Here is an 18511-nt window from a genome sequence, read left to right as displayed (position 1 = left end):
TTTGCTGCAGACAGTAAGACCTCGTGGACCAAGGATTCAAAGAGCTTTCCCAGGCAACAGAGAATCGAGATCCCGCGGTAATTTTCAACGTGCCGCACGCTACCCGATTTGTGGATGGGAATCATTTTGGCAGTTTTCCATAAACCTGGGAATGTTTTTTTTTTCATTTAACGATCGATTGAACAGTATCGTCAAAGGTTTAACTATAGACTCGGCGCAATTCTTCAGCAGTGTTGGAGTTAAACCGTCGACTCCGGCTCCTTTCGACGCATCTAGTTTGGCTAACGCTCTCAACACTTCCTCACGAGAAAAATTGAAAAAAGGAAGGTGGATATCATGGGATGGCACATTTTGAAAACAACCCGGGTGAGGTTGGGGCGACTCCGCATTAAACACACTTTGAAAGAAGGTCGAAAAAAGATTAGCTGCCTCTTCAGAAGAGCAGGCCAAAGCGTCACCATACTTGACATTGTCCGGAACACGATTGCTTGCCCTTTGTTGCTTCACGAACCTCCAGAACATTGATGGGTTTTGTTTCAAATTCGATTGCAGCCTCTGCATGTATTCATGGTAGCTTGATGCTACGAGCTCTTTGTAGGACAGTTCCACAAGGTGAAGCGATTCTCGGTTTTCAATGGTTTTGTTAGCGAAGAATCGTTTACGTGCTTTACGCAGTCTGTTGCGCAGGTTTCTTAACTCAATGGACCACCAGGGCTTCCTGTTGGCTCCACTAATAGCAGGGCGGCGTCGAGAGACCTTCAAGTGGAGAATTTCGTAAAGCTTGTCGTAAAACAGAAGAACAATATCATCGACAGAGTGCCCCTGAAGAAGCTGCTCCCAGTCAACCGATGAAAATCCTGCATTGAGAGATTCGAAGTCGCAGCGCCTAAGATCCAGATCAATAGAGTCCGACTGAGCGTTTGCTGGAACGTGCACACATCTATGTACATCAACTTGAAGTTCTAACGGCGGATGGTGAGGATCGATAGGCAAGAGTGGTAAAACAGGATGCGATATTTCAAAATCGTCAGGAGCGTTCGTAAAAGCCAGATCGAGTAGCCTGCCATTCGGGTTTGAGATTGAGTTTAGTTGAACCAAACCACATGTAGAAATGGATTCGGTTAGTACGAGTTCTTGTTCGTTGGAGGCATTCGCAGGCAGGTATCCATTGACATCTTCATCGAAGGTCCATTGCAGCTGAGGGAGATTGTAATCCCCAAGAAGTAAGACTATGTCGCTGGCCGCCGATCGATCAGCAACATACTGAACAGCGGAAGAGTGGGTGGAATATAACGCAGGATCAGAATTCGGACGAAGGTAAATACCGAAAATGTGCAGAGACCGGTTTGGTAGTTTCACGCACACAGCGACTTGCTCAAGCTGTCTACAGTCGGTTAAAGATACCTCGGTACAGTGCAGACTCAATTTTACTGCAACGAGCACACCCCCGCCTCTCGACAAGTTGCTTGATGATTCACTACGATCACATCGAAACAGCGAGTAATCCGATGTTAGCTCCGCATCGATTATATCGGGCCGGAGCCACGTTTCGGTGAGAACGACCACATCGTAATCGCAGCTGGATAATCCTAACTTCAAGTCAGATGTTTTCGTTCGTAGACCTCTGACGTTTTGGTAATAAACCGACAGAAATCGATGTCTTGATGGGGTTCCACTACTGCCCCCACAGTCGTCGAACGAGGTCACGCAACGCTGGTAATCGGGTGCACTAGAAAGTGAATGATCATCAGGGAGCGAGCAGGTTGTTAAGCTTGAGTACTTGCCGGTGTTCACTGTTTGGAATATAACTTTGATCCAAACATTCTTTTGCAAACCAAAAATGAAATTAATTGTGCTGTTGAATCTCTGACTACTTCTACAGTTGAAGCAAGAGCTGCCTCAGTACCAAAATGCGAGGTTAAATTCGATTCAATTATAATAGACGACGCTCTTGATCCGTCTTAAAAATGTCCGTAGGAGACAATATCAGTGCTAACATTTGAAAACGGCACAAAAGCCATTTGTAAACAAATGGTTTGTGGGCACTTTACTCACTACTTGAAGTACACCCACCCGATACAACAGCAACATCGGGTAGGGGAAATTTTCCCCTTCCTGACGATGCTGTTGGTTTGCGTGGGCGTTCTTCGGGTAGCGAGTAAAGGGCCCACAAACCATTTGTTTACAAATGGCTTTTGCGCCGTTTTCAAATGTTAGCACTGATATCAAAGAACACGCGATCCTGCCATGAAAGTTATCTGGCGGGATTTGCAAAAACAAATTGAAAAGCGATTCTCTGCCCTGAGGAACACAACTTTTGAAAATAATGTTTCTAAATTAGACTCGAGCTCCAAACACTTTTTGAAACTCACAAAAATTTTGAAAAAAACCTCAAAAGACTATTCCAGCGCTTAATGAAGGTGGTAAAATTTTGATCACAAATTTGGAAAAAGCTCAGAAACTTGCTAAGCAATTCGAGAGTTCCCATAATTTCAGTTTGGGTCTTACTAGTCCTATTGAGAATCAGGTTGCTCGGGATTATCTGATTATTTTCTCTACGGAAAATATTTTTGATGATTCCTGGGGGACTGATTTAGACGAAGTAAGGTCTATAACTAAAAAGTTTCATAATATGAAAACTCCAGGTGATGATGGAATTTTTCATATCCTCATCAAAAAACTCCCAGAGAGTACCTTGTCTGTCCTGGTAAAATTATTTAACAGATGTTTCCATTTGGCATACTTTCCTGATAAATGGAAAAATGCAAAAGTTGTTCCAATTTTGAAGCCGGATAAAAATCCAGCTGATGCTTCTAGCTACCGTCCAATAAGCTTGCTTTCTTCAATAAGTAAACTTTTTGAAAAGATAATTTTGAATAGAATGATGCTTCACATCAATACGAACTCAATTTTTGCAGATGAGCAGTTTGGATTTCGCCATGGGCATTCAACTACTCATCAACTCTTAAGAGTTACCAATTTAATTCGTTCAAACAAATCTGAAGGCCACTCAACTGGAGTTGCTCTTCTAGACATAGAAAAAGCATTCGACAGTGTTTGGCATGAAGGTTTGATTGCTGAATTGAAAAAGTTTAATTTTCCACTTTATATTATGAAATTAGTTCAAAATTATTTAACTGACGGAACTCGGCAGGTAAATTATCAAAATTCCAAATCTTATCGACTACCTGTTAGAGCAGGAGTTCCTCAGGGTAGCATTCTTGGCCCTATATTGTATAACATTTTCACTTCGGACCTCCCTGATTTGCCTCAGGGTTGCCACAAATCTTTGTTCGCTGATGACACAGGCATTTTTGCTAAAGGAAGAAGTCTTCGTGTTATTTGCAGCAGACTGCAGAAAAGTTTAGATATTTTCTCTTCTTATTTACAAAAATGGAAGATTTCTCCCAACGCTTCCAAAACTCGACTTATATTATTTCCACACAAGCCTAGAGCTTCGTTTTTGAAACCTAGTAGTAGTCACATAGTCACTATGAACGGAGTTCCAATTTCCTGGTCAAACCAAGTGAAATATCCAAACCAAAAATTAACTTTTAAAGATCACATTGAGGGCATTCAAGCCAAATGTAATAAATTTATAAAATGTTTGTATCCTCTTATAAACAGGAAATCCAAACTTTGCCCGTCGAATAATCTTCTAATAGTTAAACAAAATTTTAGACCAGCCATGCTTTAGGCTGTGCCAATATGGTCTTGTTGTTACACTACTAGGAAAAAAGCACTTCAAAGGATTCAGAACAAAGTTCTGAAGATTATTTTGAAGTTGCCTCCCTGGTACAGTACTACCAAAGTACATAGAATTTCGAATGTTAAGACTTTAGAACAAATGTCCAACAAAATAATTAATAATTTCAGGCAAAAATCGTTGCAATCTTCAATTGCAACGATTTATTCCCTTTATACCTAGATAAGATTTAGTTTTAAATTTAAGTTTAAAGATATCAATTGTTATACTGACATGCAGGTTTAAAAAACCGGTTTAAAATACTGAATTGCCAAGACAGGAACAATGCAAAAGCAATTAGATATATGTCATATCAATTAAGGCTGGTAAGTTACTGTAGTAACTGGAGCACCAAGGTTAAAATGAAATGTAATTTGTTTTGAATTTAGAAAAAAAATAAAGAGTTAAAAACAACAATTTCAAAAAATATCAAATATCTTCTGATTCTTATCACTAAGCCATATTAGTACTCAATTGTGACACATCGAAAAAAGGTCTCGATTTTGGCAACATAGATGAAGTGCAATCAACTCTCCACAACTCGATGCCCACTAACTCGATATCGAGTTATAGAACTGTAGTAAAAATGAATGTCATGGCTATTGTGATAGCGAATTTGCATGGGATTGTTATTTTATAACTCGATGGTCCCTTCAATATCGAGTTGTAGAGAGTTCAGAATAACTTCAGAAAGTACTTAATAACTTGAGAAAATATTAGGACCACTTTGGAAAGTACTGGACCATATCTAAAAAGGTTAGTACGTACAGAATCACTTCGAATAGCACTGAACTATATAACAGTTGAAAATCACTTGGGAAAAAATTGAAAAAAAACTGGATCCTTGTATTCAGCTCATAAAATATTTAATAATTTCGGAAAAGCTTCAGTTCAGTTGGGAAAATGTTAAATCGCTCAAGGATAGACTCACTTCCGAAAGTGTTAAATTTTCTGGACTGATTTACGAGCTCCTGGGAACGTCTGAAACAAAAACCTGTTATAAACGTAACAACTTTATCTGGTAACATCAATTGTAACAGTACAAACATCTTTGGTTGTTATTTGTTTTTTTTTTCAAAAATTTGCGTAGCTACGATTGCGTTATTGACACGCACGCATGGTCGAAGAGTTTGGCATTCCACTTTTGCTAAAAGTAGGAAAAGTTGGGTTCACGAGGTTTCCTAGATAAAAGGTTCTTTAACGAGAGCCACATGGGATGTGGCATTATGCATGAATCTACACATATTTATCGTTGCAGTTCTTTTATGCTGCCGATTAATTTATGCTATCTTAACAGTAGTCATAATTTACAACTACTCAAGATATCACAAATCCAAATCCATCATGCTGAATGAATTGAACAGCAACGTAGAAACCAAATTGGTAATGATTTGTAAAGCGAATCCATGTTTAGGTTTCCTCGTATTATTTTTCGTTTGTTTTTTTTTTTAATTTAAGTATCATCATATCTATAATTTTTCCCTTAGTTAGCCTCGTACATGCGACTTAAGAAGGGCAACTGAGTCCTTCGGAGCGGGGTAGGGCAGTAAGGGCTTCATACTGTGGAGGTTTTGATGTGGTAAATTACTGCTAGTTTTGGGAACTTTGTTTTACTGGAGGTTTTGCCCACGAATGTTTAGGAAACTTTCTAGAAATTGTTCAAAGTTTTGCCTGAAATTTTGAAAAAGTTTAGTATCATATAAGATACATAAGAAAACGAAATGGAAAAAGTTGAAACAACGTCATCAAGGTCAGGGGCGGACGCATCGTTATTTTAAGCAGATTTATATTTTAAGGGCGCAAGTCAATATTGGGTGCGACTACTTAGCTCAAATTTTAGGAACACAGCACTTATCACAGCCGGCGATTTCTGTCAACTCTCCGATTCCAACAGCCAAGTAGACTGAGGCACCGGTACCAACAGGCTCGGCTTTGTTATTCCTGAGCAAACGATGGATGTGACCGATGGGGAACTGCAGTCGAGCAAAGCTTCTTCTTCACCAGGGTTCTTAAGGTGATCCAAATCAAGACTGAGCACAGGCGATTTGGATGAAATTTCGTTTATTTAAATTTGATTATGGTAGTTACATTATTTGTACAAGTTAATTGATCAGCCTCTAGGCTCTTCATCTTAAGTTTAGTTTGGCAAATTGATTTAACTAAATTTGGCGATTTGGTTTTTCAACTAGTATACCTCCTTTTGAGGTGAGTTTGATTAGAAAAAAATGATAACCTACCTAACTACTTAAACTAGGTTGCCAAATTACGAATGATTTGGTGGTTTGATCGCAGACAGGCGACTCTGAACCTTTCCAGCGTGGACGTCTTTCGCTACTCGAGTGTTTGAAGACCGGCCAGGTGGTGAATCTCAGAATTACGAGTTCGCGGTGGACTGTTGAGGATCATTATGAGGATCTTGTTTTGGATCCTCTGAAGCTTTAGGTGGCGACACTTAGCACAACCTGCCTGATGATGTTAGTAACTCTACTTAGTTGGTGGTTCGTTGAATGGCCTTTGGATGGATGACAAGAGGCTGATGGGGCGATAGCTTTTAGCAAAGGATCTTTGTCAGGCTTGTGTATTGGAATGACTTTGGCTAACATGTGAAATGTGAAATCACAAAATGTTGGCCAAGAGCATTGGCCTTTTCAACTGGGGTTATGAGTAGGGATGGGTCCGAGTTCTGGTAAACAGAGGAAAGCGGAGGGATCGGTCTCGACTTATTTTTCAAAATTTTGATCATCTTCCAAAATGGTTTTGCACAATCTGGGAGAGAGCGAAGTATTGGTTAGCCTACTGCTGCCAGTTGACACGGGGAGCTTACTTCGGCCACCACCGGATAGTGGTCCGAGTTCAGTTCCTGATAGGTGAAAGGTTGAGAGATGTTATCGCCAATGTTGCTGATGAAGATGTCCATGGTGGCATGAGCTCCTACTCGACTCAAACGGGTGGGAGCGTCCGGGTACAGGATGCTGTAGTGGGCTCGTAGTCTGCGAAGCGTCCGCAGGTCGCCTTCTACTTGGTCGATCCACTTTGTCCGCTGCGCGCCTCTTCTTCTTGTTCTTGTTGGGTCGCTTTCGAGAACCGTTTTCACTGCGTCGTCGTGTGGCATTCTTTTGACATGCCCTGTCCACCGTAGTCGCCTAATTTTTACAATGATGTGGTTCTCCCAGCAGCTGGTGCAATTCGTGGTTTATTCGCCTCATTTGTCTTTCCTAGAACCTCTTCCTTTCATGTATTTTGTCTTTGATGCATTGATGCGGATTGCTTCAGCCTTCAGTCATCGTCTCAAAATTCCGTCTTTTTCTTCTTCTTTTTCTTCGCATTTCAAGCTTATTGCATATCGCAGCTTATTACGTGCTCTCAACTTAGTGTTCTAGATGTACTTCCACAGTTATTAATTGAGAGCTTTCGATGCCTGTACCATTTTTGCATTGATATGATTGTGTGGCAAGTCCAATCATACTTCTATGCTCAGTGAAGTCGAGAAATTTTTAGACCGAACCGGGAATCGAACCCAGCCACCTCCAACATGGTCTTGCTTTGTAGCTGTGCCTTTACCGACTGAGCTAAGGGAGGCCCCTCAAAGTTCCGTGCCATGATGTCAATGTCATCGGCGAAGCCAAGAAGCTGGATGGACTTCCTGAAGATCGTGCCACTCGTGTCTATCCCAGCTCTTCTGATCACACCTTCTAAAGCGATGTTAAATATCAGACACGTGCCTTCGAGATTCAAAGGGACTCGAGAGTGTCCCCGATACTCGAACAACGCACATCACTCGATCCATTGTCGCCTTGACTAATCGCGTCAGTTTGTCCGGTAATCCGTACTCGTGCATAATCTGCCATAGCTGATCTCGATCGATTGTTTCGTATGCGGATTTGAAATCGATGAACAAATGATGTGTGGGCACGTTGTATTCGCGGCATTTCTGCAGATCCTGCCGAATCACGAAAATTTGGTCCGTGGTAGCACGGGCACCCATGAATCCCGCTCGGTATTGCCCCACGAACTCTCTTGCAAATGGTGACAGGTGGTGGCATAGCATTTGGGAGAGTACCTTGCAGACGGCGCTCAGCAGTGTGATCGCGCGGTAGTTGCAGCAATCCAACTTGTCGCCCTTTTTGTAGATTGGGCATACGACACCTTCCATCCACTCCTCCGGTAATATCTCCTCCTCTCAAATCTTGGCAATTACCCAGTGCAGCGCTCTAGCCAGTGCTTCACCACCATATTTTAATAGCTCATTTGGTAGTTGATCTAGACCAGTTGCCTTGTTGTTCTTCACGGTACAGATTTCCATCGCCTCGGGATCTCGATCTTTTTGCTGACGCTTCTTCCTTCGGAAAACCGAATTTTGTCTGTTCCGCGCTTGTCTGTATCGCTCCACATTCAATCTCGTGCGATGTTGCAGCATTCTTGCGTGGGTAGTGCAACTTGCAGCTGCTGCGCGTATTCCTGGGCAGCTCCGGTGTCCCGTAATTGCTCAGTGTTGGATCGCGGTGCTCGACTTCGACGGGTGTTATGCACCGTTGAAAGTTTTGAGCGCATGCATACTACAACTAGGTGTGGACGTTGATAATGTCGAAGATGAATTTCCCGTCGATTAGAACTTGATCGATTTGGTTTTCTGTGTGTTGATCAGATGATCGCCACCTGGCACATCCTTGCGGGAGAAAAAGGTACTTCGAACAACCATACCCCGAGAGGCTGCAAAGTTCACGCATCGTTGGCAGTTGTCGTTCTGCTCCAGCTGCGTATAGAACGCTTCTTTCTTGTCGTCGGGTCTCCCTTCGTGTTGGCAGTGCACGTTGATGATGCTGTAGTTGAAGAAACGGCCCTTATTCCTCATCTTGCACATCCTCGCGTTGATCGGCTGCCAACCAATCACGCGTTGGCGTATCTTACCCAGCACTACAAAGCCGGTTCCCAGCTCGTTGGTAGTGTCACAGCTCTGGTAGAAAGTAGCCGCTCGATGCCCGCTTTTCCATACCTTTTGGCCCGTCTATCAAAGTTCCTGCAGTGCTACGACTTCGTAGTTGCATAGTTGAAGTTTGTCATAGGTTAATCTACCGCAGCCCGGGAAGCCGAGCGATTTGCTGTTCCATGTTCTGAGTTTCCAATCGTAGTCCTTATTCCGTCTGTGCCGATTTGTTCCGATCCGTATTTCTCTCGGAGACGAAACCCCTAAACGTAAAGGAGCATTCCCCTCTTGACACGGTCACTCTGGTATCGTCCTGGGCCGTGTCAATCTCCGTCAACGAGGGAGGACGCCTGAAAGGCTTACACAGCCACACACAATCGGCAAACCCCGCCAAACCACCGTGCGGTTAAATGGTAATTACCCACCGTTTTGGGAACCAGCTTGCCAGCTCGTCGTCAGCAGCAGTAGTAGCAGCAGCAACAGCAAGTGCTCGCAGGACGTTGCCGTACCGAAGAACACAGTTTATTTTACCCACACCCACAAACAGAACCATAAACTGCAATAGACTAACCCAATCCCACTAATTAGTTTAATAAAAACCCATGTTGATCGTCAACGTAATTCTTTTAATTCACACTACATAGTATCTCTAGTCAGGCGACCGTACGCTGCACATCTTGTCCACGAAGCTCTTCGTGATTACCTAAGCCAATCCTGAGACCCAGCTCAAAGGGTATCTTGCTACTGAACTTGCCGGGAGCCCGGGACAAACGAACAGTTACAGATTAATGACCTTGACAAGACAGTGTTCAGAAAATACTCTTTAACAAATTTATGGTGGTCCTGAAAAGAACCGTTCCGCCGTGATGGTTGAATAATGCTGAGCTATTAAGGAGTTCAGCACAGATTAGGATGGCAAGCTGTATGTTGTTTAAAACGGTGACGCGCTTGGTATAGATGGCCCACAGCGGCTCACGACGAGCAACTGAAATCCGATCAGTAGCGGTGCATTTTCTTCCTCCTTCTTCGGCGAATGGACCGCTCAGTGGGCTGCAGCTCGCACTTGTGGGCAGCCATTTTTCGTGTACTGGAGAACAATCTACAACCACGCGCCGAAAGCACTGCTGCTGCTGCTGATGATTATTGAATAAACATCGTTCGGTGTAAGCGACGTGAATTTGATGTTAACATCTGTGTTAGGGAAAGCGCTTTTCGCAGTCAATCGGTGATGATTTTCTTTATTATAGCAACAGTTGCACATTCGTGCAATTTTCAATAGTGACCTTTTGAAAATTGATAAAGTGTTCATTTTAGCAGATTTGTAGATGGAATTACAATCGATTGGCTGGTTTAGAATTAATATCCATTCGCTATTGACAGAGTTATGTGGTCAAAACCTGACCACTTTTTTGTAACGTGGTCGATTTTGGTTTTTGTCGCAATCCTACGTCAAAAAAATATTTTTTGAATAATGTTTTCCTCTGTTTGGGAAATAAATCAACTGCGACCAGTTATTTCATCTATTGTGATGTACCTCGTGTCCTTAGTTTAGTGTCATATCACTCCATCATTATTGAGAAATGTTGAAGTATTCGATATTTTTACAGTTATCATTCTTGCCTTTATCACATGGATCCGACTCTAATTGTAAGGTCCCGCTTTTTATACTCTTCGTAGAATTGGAACACCCTCCAATTGTGCGCCTTTGTCAGTCAAAAATGGATTCCTTCGCAACCAAATCAAGCAATAAAACCGATAATGACCATGCATCAAAATCCTCAGAGAGTGAATGACTTTTAGTCATTCGTTGGGAGAAATTTATGCGCTGAGTTACCTACGCTTCAAGAAATTTCTCCATACGAATGAGTAAACACTCTCTTACACCTTTTTACACCGGAATTACACCTTTTGTTACCACGTGAATCTTTGTCATTGACGAAAAATAAACGAGATTTTGACGAAGGTCTTTTTGCGGATCAATCCTATCAAAGACTATGTGAAAAACAATTTAGTATTGCGCAAAAGTCTGTCAATGATATGACAAAGCTCAGCCCTGCTCGCCAGTGATTGTGGATTTGCTATGTATTATCGTTATCGGAATTCGACACTGCGGAGCAGATTAGTTTATCACAATCCATTTATAAGAGCGACGTGACGGTGAAGTCAAGTTAGTCCTTATCAAGAGTGTTCCGCTGTATGGTGAAGAAATCATTGCCTTGAGGTTTTTTTGTGGTGTTTAATTCGGTGAACAAAATTGTACTCAGAAGAATTCAAATTAGTGCAACTAACGAGGTGTAAATTTGGTCGCAACTAAGTGTGAGTATCATAATAAGAATAGTTGTTTAAAGCTGACTGACAGCCATATAACAGCACGATCCAATCGAGATGACAGAAGATTTTAATTCGATTTGCTCATGCATTGTAACGGCGATATAAAATATTGAAGATGTATTACCTTAAACAAATGGTGCAGTGGTGATATCTTGAAATACCTATACACCTATATGATATAAACATTAAAAACCTATCACGCTTGTTCCTTTAATCAGCCCGCGGTCTTACACAATATCCTTAAAAGATAAAATGTCCGACAAATGAATCACATTTTTTACGGTGAAAAGACCGAAAAGATAAGACAGTTTTATGCATTTATTTTATAATCTCATAAGATTAACGAAATATAACGTAGGTATGAAATCGAATAAAATTAGATTATACAGTGAATGTTATCGTACGTGTCCGAAATTCGAAGCTCCTCAAAGATAAGTGCCTTAAGTGTTCAAAATATGAATCAGAACGGTAGTTGTGAGGCGAGAAGATTGAAGGAAACTGTTGACATGGTTATTGACGAAGAAAGTTTATCATGTCATTCTCATATTCTGTCAGGATTAAGCTGCCGCTGGTCGTTTTCCAGTAAATGCATATCGCTTTGCATACGAGACATAACAAGAATGGAACAACTGAAATTGCGATCGAATAAACTTTACAGAGCCAAGTTATCATTTGCGTTTTACATAATTAATGTCTTAAATCTAAACTTAAAGGATTCGAACCGATTACCCGCGGTCTTCTCGAGGTTAGTGTATGACAATTGTATGGATGGGGAGAGGGAAAAGGAGATTTGGAATATGATTTATAGTTCAAAAATTTCACAATTAATCATTTTGTCAAGCATTTGGATTCATGTTCCATCAGATGTTACTGTTGTTATTTGCGGTGACATCTATCGAAAACTACGTATAATCTGTTTTCCGTTAATCGATCACAGAGGACAGTGCAGTGCAAAATATGTCTGGTACCTCTATATATGCATATAGATTTATATGTAAGTAGTAAAATTTACGTTTATTTTTTGTTATTTTTATGATTCAACATTTGGTTTAACATTTCAATTGATTAGCCTTTGACTCTTCATCTTTGTTCGAGTTAATTGGGTATTCTAATATGATGATTGCGTTTAGCACTAATTTACAGGATACCCTTTTATGGGATTGTTTTCGTTTGAATTAAAAAAATTGATAATCTACCTACTAGAGCACAGGAAGCTACCTAACTACTTAAACTAGGTTGCCAAATCACGAATGATCTGGTGGTTTGATCGCAGACAGGCGACTCTGAACCTTTCCAGCGTGGACGTCTTTCGCTCCTCGCGTGTTTGAAGACCGGCCAGGTGATGAATCTCAGAATTACGAGTTCGCGGTGGACTGTTAAGGATCATTCTGAGGATCTTGTTTTGGATCCTCTGAAGCTTCAGGTGGTGGCACTTAGCACAACTCTCCCAGATTGGCATACCATACTCAATAGCCGGCAGAATGATCTGCTTGTGGACAGCAAACTTGTTTTGAGGGACAGGGTGGACTTCCAATTTATCAGAGGATAGAGCGACCTGGTCAAGATGTTACACTTGGTGGATATATTGTCCACATGGAATCGGAATAGCAATTTGCTATCGAGGGTGAGACCAAGGTAGACTACTTCACTCGACCATTAAATGGGAGTGCTATCAAGATGGAACAAGCCGAGGTGAATTCGAGTGTGGAAACAGAATGGTTTGTGTTTTAGATGCATTGATACAACTCTTCCATCCCTTGAAATAGTCGAACAGAACATCCAGGCCTGATTGTAGTTTACTCGCCAGAGCACGGATCACTCGACCCTTATAGATGATGGAGGTGTCATCTGCGAACATTGACAGGATGCCACCACCCGGCAGGGGAGGAACGTCTGACATGAAAATGTTGAATAGAATAGGCCCCAGCAGGCTACCCTGAGGAACCCCTGCATCAACGTTGAACGTATCAGAGGGGACATTTTTCAAGTAGACCTGGAAGGATCTGCCCGACAAGTAGTTTTTGATGATCTTCACTAGGTAGATCGGAAAGTTGTATCGATGCAGCTTGTGCACTAGGCCATCATGCCGGACATTGTCGAACGCCTTCTCGACATCCAACAATGCCATGGCAGATGTATTGGAAACGGACTTATTCCGCTTAATAATGTAAGTAACTCGTGCGAGTTGGTAGATGGCAGAGTGGCCTTTCCTAAGCACAAATTGCTCTTTGAGAAAGATGTTATTATCATTTAAAAACACCAGCAGACGGCTGAGTATCAACTTTTCGAATAGCTTCGAGATGGAGGACAAGAGGCTGATGGGGTGATAGCTTTTGGCACTGGAAGGATCTTTTCCAGGCTTGTGTATTGGAATCGCTTTGGCTAACTTCCAGCATGCAGGGAAATAGCCAAGCTCCAAACATTAGTTGAAGATAAGGGTAAGATGGTTGAAGAAATCAATACTTAAGGTTGACTACACCATCCATACCCGCGGCCTTCATGTTTTTATTGCTTCTAATAGCTGCTATCACCTCATCAGCCGATAGTCTACTATCATCATGCACTACTACGCGATTCTAGACATTGCCTCCAGTACTGCAGGTTCATGCACGGGAAGAAATCCAATCTCAGAAATGAGAAAAATGACTCATGATTTTTATACTCTTCGTAGAATTGGAACACCCTCCAAATGTGCGCCTTTGTCAGTCAAAAATGGATTCCTTCGCAACCAAATCAAGCAATAAAACCGATAATGACCACGCATCAAAATCCTCAGAGAGTGAATGACTTTTAGTCATTCGTTGGGAGAAATTTATGCGCTGAGTTACCTACGCTTTAAGAAAGTTCTCCATACGAATGAGTAAACACTCTCTTACACCTTTTTACACCGGAATTACACCTTTTGTTACCAGGTGAATCTTTGTCATTGACGAAAAATAAACGAGATTTTGACGAAGGTCTTTTTGCGGATCAATCCTATCAAAGACTATGTGAAAAACAATTTTGTATTGCGCAAAAGTCTGTCAATGACATGACAAAGCTCAGCCCTGCTCGCCAGTACGAGATTGTGGATTTGATATGTATTATCGTTATCGGAATTCGACACTGCGGAGCAGATTAGTTTATCACAATCCATTTATAAAAGCGACGTGACGGTGAAGTCAAGTTAGTCCGTATCAAGAGTGTTCAGCTGTAAGGTGACGAACTCAGTGCCTTGAGGTATTTTTGTGGTGTTTAATTCGGTGAACAAAATTGTACTCAGAAGAATTCAAATTAGTGCAACTAACGAGGTGTAAATTTGGTCGCAACTAAGTGTGAGTATAATAATAAGAATAGTTGTTTAATGCTGACTGACAGCCATATAACAGCACGATCCAATCGAGATGACAGAAGATTTTAATTCGATTTGCTCATGCATTGTAACGGCGATATAAAATATTGAAGATGTATTACCTTAAACAAATGGTGCAATGGTGATTTCTTGAAATACCTATACAGCTATATGACATAAACATTAGAAACCTGTCACGCTTGTTCCTTTAATCAGCCGCGGTCTTACACAATATTCTTAAAAGATAAAGTGTCCGACAAATGAATCACATTTTTTTTACGGTGAAAAGACCGAAAAGATAAGACAGTTTTATGCATTTATTTTATAATCTCATAAGATTAACGAAATATAACGTAGGTATGAACTCGAATAAAATGAGATTATACAGTGAATGTTATCGTACGTGTCTGAAATTCAAAGCTTTTCAAAGATAAGTGCCTTAAGTGTTCAAAATATGAATCAGAACGGTAGTTGTCAGGCCAGAAGATTGAAGGAAATTGTTGACATGGTTATTGACGAAGAATGTTTATCATGTCATTCTCATATTCTGTCAGGATAAAGCTGCCGCTGGTCGTTTTCCAGTAAATGCATATCGCTTTGCATACGAGACATAACAAGAATGGAACAACTGAAATTGCGATCGAATAAACTTTACAGAGCCAAGTTATCATTTGCGTTTTACATAATTAATGTCTTAAATCTAAACTTAAAGGATTCGAACCGATTACCCGCGGTCTTCTCGAGGTTAGTGTATGACAATTGTATGGATGGGGAGAGGGAAAAGGAGATTTGGAATATGATTTATAGTTCAAAAATTTCACAATTAATCATTTTGTCAAGCATTTGGATTCATGTTCCATCAGATGTTACTGTTGTTATTTGCGGTGACATCTATCGAAAACTACGTATAATCTGTTTTCCGTTAATCGATCACAGAGGACAGTGCAGTGCAAAATATGTCTGGTACCTCTATATATGCATATAGATTTATATGTAAGTAGTAAAATTTACGTTTATTTTTTGTTATTTTTATGATTCAACATTTGGTTTAACATTTCAATTGATTAGCCTTTGACTCTTCATCTTTGTTCGAGTTAATTGGGTATTCTAATATGATGATTGCGTTAAGCGCTAATTTACAGGATACCCTTTTATGGGATTGTTTTCGTTTGAATTAAAAAAATTGATAATCTTTCTACTAGAGCACAGGAAGCTACCTAACTACTTAAACTAGGTTGCCAAATCACGAATGATCTGATGGATGGTTGATCGCTGACAGGCGACTCTGAACCTTTCCAGCGTGGACGTCTTTCACTCCTCGCGTGTTTCAAGACCGGCCAGGTGGTGAATCTCAGAATTACGAGTTCGCGGTGGACTGTTAAGGATCATTCTGAGGATCTTGTTTTGGATCCTCTGAAGCTTCAGGTGGTGGCACTTAGCACAACTCTCCCAGATTGGCAAACCATACTCAATAGCCGGCAGAATGATCTGCTTGTGGACAGCAAGCTTGTTTTTGAGGGACAGGGTGGTCTTCCTGTTTATCAGAGGGTAGAGCGACCTGATCAAGATGTTACACTTGGTAGATGTCTTGTCCACATGGGATCGGAATAGCAATTTGCTATCGAGGGTGAGACCAAGGTAGACTACTTCACTCGACCATTAAATGGGAGTGCTATCAAGATGGAACAAGTCGAGGTGAATTCGAGTGTGGAAACAGAATGGTTTGTGTTTTAGCTGCATTGATACAACTCTTCCATCCCTTGAAATAGTCGAACAGAACATCCAGGCCTGATTGTAGTTTACTCGCCAGAGCGCGGATCACTCAACACTTATAGATGATTGAGGTGTCATATGCGAACATTGACAGGATGCCACCACCCGGCAGGGGAGGAACGTCTGACATGAAAATGTTGAATAGAATAGGCCCCAGCAGGCTACCCTGAGGAACCCCTGCATCAACGTTGAACGTATCAGAGGGGACATTTTTCAAGTAGACCTGGAAGGATCTGCCCGACAAGTAGTTTTTGATGATCTTCACTAGGTAGATCGGAAAGTTGTATCGATGCAGCTTGTGCACTAGGCCATCATGCCGGACATTGTCGAACGCCTTCTCGACATCCAACAATGCCATGGCAGATGTATTGGAAACGGACTTATTCCGCTTGATAATGTAAGTAACTCGTGCGAGTTGGTGGATGGCAGAGTGGCCTTTCCTAAACACAAATTGCTCTTTGAGAAAGATGTTATTATCATTTAAAAACACCAGCAGACGGCTGAGTATCAACTTTTCGAATAGCTTCGAGATGGAGGACAAGAGGCTGATGGGGCGATAGCTTTTGGCACTGTTAGGATCTTTGCCAGGCTTGTGTATTGGAATCGCTTTGGCTAACTTCCAGGATGCAGGGAAATAGCCAAGCTCCAAACATTTGTTGAAGATAAGGGTAAGATGGTTGAAGAAATCAATACTTAAGGTTGACTACACCATCCATACCCGCGGCCTTCATGTTTTTATTGCTACTAATAGCTGCTATCACCTCATCAGCCGATAGTCTACTATCATCATGCACTACTACGCGATTCTAGACATTGCCTCCAGTACTGCAGGTTCATGGGGGCTCACCATGGTTTGGCCAAGATTATGTGAAATCAGAAAATGTTGGCCAAGCGCATTGGCCTTTTCAACTGGGGTAATGAGGAGGCATGGGTCCGAATTCTGGTCAACAGAGGAAAGCGGGGGGATCGGTCTCGACTTATTTTTCAAAATTTTGGCCATCTTCCAAAATGGTTTTGCACAATCTGGGAGGGAGCGAATCTTGTTGGCAAAATAGTTATTTCTGAGTTCCACCATCCTGGCCTGGATAATTTTGGTTAGCCTATTGACATTGGTCTTCAAGTGGTGCAGCCCAGAACGCTGAAACTGCTTACGAATGGTGTTACGGAGCCTGATAAGATCTTTGGTTGGGCTATCAAGGTTCAGAGTATGACTAAGACGCTGGTACGTGTTGCTCCCTGGCACGGGATATCGCCTCTTCGATGGTTTGCAGACACTGATCGACTTCTTCGAATGACTCGGGTAGGACCTCGTAATCGATTGCTGTGTCCACACAGCGCTGATACTGCTGCCAGTTGACACTGTGGTAATTTCGCCGGGAAACTTGAAACCTATTCGCCGAGGAACCTACTTTGGCCACCACCGGATAGTGGTTCGAGCTCAGTTCCTGACAGGCGGTAGGTTGAGAGATGTTATCGCCAATGTTGCTGATGAAGATGTTGATGGTGGCATGGGCTCCGGATCGACTCAACCGGGTGGGAGTGTCAGGACACAGGATTTTGTAGTGGGCTGCCTGCAGATCGTTGTATAAGATTGTGCCGTTCTGGTTTCGCCGACTATTGCTCCAGGCTTGATGCTTGGCGTTCAGGTCGCCAGCGATGACGAAATTTTGCCGTCGTCGTGTTAGCTTGATGATGTCTCTACGGAGGTCTGCGGCCAAGCCGTCCCTAATGATGGTTTGCTTGGAGCAGTTTGTGTTTTGCCAGTTCGGCACCCAGCTTGGCAACATCCTTCACCGGCGTGAAAAGCGGGGGAATCCTCTCTCTTTTAGCAAAGGGAACGGCGTCCGTGCATTCCGGGACCAGTTGTACCTGGTACACTTCGATAAGGACTCCACCAGTGTGGCTTCTCTGCGGCAAATTCATGCGCTGTTCAACATCGTGATTCAATGAGAGCAGTATCACCCTCGGCACCGTGACGTGACACAGTGCACTAATTGTCTGGCATTTGGGCACGGTACGAAAAATTGTCACATGAAGGCTCGTTGTGGCAAATGTGCTGAGGCTCACAATACTACCGCCTGCAAGAAGGAAGAAGAAGTTGAACCTAAGTGCGTGAACTGTGATTCCAACCATCTGGGCAGCGATAGGAGATGTCCCAAGCGAGCGGCCTTCATCCAGATCCGACAACAGGCTTCTACGAGGAATCGACCTGGTCGCCACCGCTATAACGTTTCCTATACTTCCGGCTCGTCGTATGGTCTCGAACCTAGCACCGCTTCCACTAAACCAGCGTTCCCCCGTTACGAATCCAACATCAGATCAAGCGGGTCTCAGCCAACGTTCAGTTCAGCATCGCCTGCCGCTGCGGCCCAGCCGAGCCACTCACAAGCGACGAATCTTACGCACC

At 42.3% G+C, this 18511-nt stretch overlaps 1 protein-coding gene across 1 annotated transcript in view; it reads left to right on the top strand.

Annotated features, from left to right (window-relative positions):
- The first annotated feature begins 14166 nt into the window (after window positions 1-14166).
- The window catches only part of LOC135710780 (uncharacterized), a 49477-nt gene continuing 45132 nt past the window's right edge, over window positions 14167-18511 (top strand). The window contains exon 1 of the mRNA XM_065233441.1: window positions 14167-14314. The gene's annotated coding sequence lies outside the window, so the exon portion shown is untranslated. The remainder of the gene's footprint in view (window positions 14315-18511) is intronic.

This window comes from Ochlerotatus camptorhynchus, unplaced genomic scaffold, assembly GCF_037179485.1.
Source record: "Ochlerotatus camptorhynchus isolate MF236.1 unplaced genomic scaffold, CSIRO-AGI_Acam_v1.1 ptg000402l, whole genome shotgun sequence".
Taxonomy (NCBI): domain Eukaryota; kingdom Metazoa; phylum Arthropoda; class Insecta; order Diptera; family Culicidae; genus Ochlerotatus; species Ochlerotatus camptorhynchus.
Note: the sequence above shows the minus strand (reverse complement) of the source record. Positions and strands in the feature narration are given on the sequence as shown.